Here is a 3,163-nt window from a genome sequence, read left to right on the forward strand (position 1 = left end):
TATATATATATATATATCGATTTATCTATCTAACAATCATACTACATTCTGACATACATATATCGCGATATAAACCTTCAGTTTCTAACATAATATGCCTATATGTGGGTGTATGTATCTATGCAAGTACGTATAATATATATATATATATCCATTCATACTTACGTGTGTGTGTGTGTGTGTGTGTGTGTGTGTGTGTGTGTGTGATTGTACGAATATATATTTAATTTAAACACACACAAACGCACGCTCGCGCGCACACGCACCGACACACACACATGACGACGCGATCGTGCGTGCACGCACACACACACATACACATACGCATATATATACTCCACTCAGTTATCATTATTCATCAACTCCTCGCATCAATCTCTCTATTCCTTCCCATACATATGTACCCTTTTTCTGCCTTCACGCTCTCTCCCCTCAACACGCACACATACACACAGGCACACACACACACACACACACACACACACACACACACACACACACACACACACACAATATATATATCTTGACTACACCGCAATAGTCAAGAAAGAAGAACAGTCTTGTGAATACATATCAATTTACCCGAATCATGATTCCTGATTCAGCCATCTTGTAACGTGAAATATGTCATCACAAGCATAACTAAAAGAGGTGAGTGACGTCACCTTAGTATGATTTGTACAACGTGGTGACAGGTTCAAGATAATCTGAGTGCGCTATCAGCATTTTTCAATTAAAGCCATCTGCCTTTTCAGTTCGGAACCAATTTCGCCCACCCATCAAATTGTGCTATATAATTCATGTCAGGTTATATATGTTTTTATGCCTCTTTGTCGATTTTTCTGCAGAAGTCGGTCAGGGTAGAAGTTTTAGGAAGATACCTTCTATGTGTATGTGTAAGTGTATGTGTGTATATGTATACGTATATCTGCCTACATATATAATTACAGAAATACATACACACTCGTACGTATGTATGTATGTATGTATGTATGTATGTATGTATGTATGTATGCATGCATGTATGTATGTATGTATGTATGTATGTATGTGTGTATGTATGTGTGTGTGTGTGAGTATATGTATGTGTACGTATGTGTGGTACGTATGTGCTTGTGTTTGATTTGTTGGAAACTTGAGTGTGTTCTGGTGTTTTTATATTCTAATTTTTATATATTCATAAAAATTAAGAGTTCTTTGAAATTTTGGATTGGGAGAAAAGCAATAGTGTTTCTAGAATGGAAGTCAAAGTTTCTAACCTTCCATAGCAGTCATTTTCAGGTAGAAATGATGTTTGCGGATGTTACTGCTTTCTTATAGTAAATAGACACTAATAATATACTACACAAATATTAAAAATACATCGCTTCTTATTTATAAATGATCATTCAAAAAAGCTTTTACGAATAAACAAAGTGATTTATATGTTCGTCTGGATGTATGGAAGTTGTAAATTATAGCTTTAATATTTTCATAGATGTACCACGCATTCACGCTGGTCCATTAAACACCTATAACTAGGAGGAATTGTAATTGATGCATCAAGCAATACCAATCAACAACGAACACGATTTTATACGTGGTAAAATTTTTCTAGACCACAAAAATATAGGGTAAGTGATGGATGGATACCGCAGGACCTGGCAAAATTAAAAGACACAAAGAATAGTTACACACAAAAATGTTTGTTGTCACTCCGTCACTTACGACGTTGAGGGTTCCAGTTGATCCGATCAACGGAACAGCTTGCTCGTGAAATTAACGTGCAAATGGCTGAGCACTCCACAGACACGTATACCCTTAACGTAGTTCTCGGGGAGATTCAGTGTGACACAGTGTGACAAAGCTGACCCTTTGAATTACAGGCACAACAGAAACAGGAAGTAAGAGTGAGAGAAAGTTGAGGTGAAAGAGTACAGCAGGGTTCGCCACCATTCCCTGCCGGAGCCTCGTGGAACTTTAGGTGTTTTCGCTCAATAAACACTCACAACGCCCGGTCTGGGAATCGAAACCGCGATCCTATGACTGCGAGTCCGCTGCCCTAACCCCTGGGCCATTGCGCCCCCACACACAAAAATGAGATCATAAACAAAAATATGCAATTAATTGAAGGCGTATAAATCTGTTGTGGAGTGAGCTGACACCCCCGCACGTGACTGTCAGTGGACTGGACAATTCTTTTAAATAGGTGAACCAGTAAACAGTTGAGGACTAAATGTGGGTGCGTTAGTCTCGTTATTGCTTCTGCGTTAGAGAATTAGATTGTTATTGTGCGAACGTTTAAAATAGTATAACCAACTCTGTTGCTTATTGTTAGACGGTTATCTTTGGTACGTCACATATCGTCACTGGCGATACAACAACATTTAACGCTCAAAAGTCAAATTCTGTTCGTGACTGTTATGTTGTCAGATTAATACTGACAAATTTCACGGGCGCTGACAATGGACCTTGTAGACATTACAACCAAAGCTGCTACTCACCTCAGCTTCTGGGGAATACCTTGCATGCCTTTCAACTCTGTCAGAGTCACCATCAATCACATAACAGGCAAATACGAAAATACTTCCAGTCACTTCAGACAAGTAATATCACTTAAGTCAAGAACATACCTTAAGCTCATCTTCAAACAATGCATCTCAAAGCAAGCCTTTATCCTTGCCACAAGTTTTACTGTTCATCTATGTCTATCTATCTGTCTGTCTATTTCTGTCTGTCTGTTCCTGTATGTCTCTCTTTCTCTCTCTCTCTCCCTCAGTCTCGCTCTCACCTTTGCTCTTTGTCTTTAGATATATTCCAATAACTGGAAACACAACACAGTGTGTCACATCCCCAAGACGAGCCACAGCTCTGATGATTCTAACAAATATCATCCTACAGTTCTATACTTAAGAGATGAGGAATTATGTACGTTATTTACATTATTTACATTATTTACATTCGACGGATATTTGTCCTCATCTTGTTTGTTGTTAACACAGATTAAAATAATAGATAGAGAACACCACTGGAAAATATGAAAACTAAAAGAAGCAGCACCTATGCTAGGGCACAACAACCTCCTAAGCAAACCGAGTGCAGATATGAGCAGCATATGGGAACCCGTATTAAGGAAGGATAGAAAAATATTAGATTTATAAGCCCTAAAATTCACTGCATAATT

This window comes from Octopus bimaculoides, chromosome 7 (assembly GCF_001194135.2).
Source record: "Octopus bimaculoides isolate UCB-OBI-ISO-001 chromosome 7, ASM119413v2, whole genome shotgun sequence".
Lineage (NCBI taxonomy): Eukaryota > Metazoa > Mollusca > Cephalopoda > Octopoda > Octopodidae > Octopus > Octopus bimaculoides.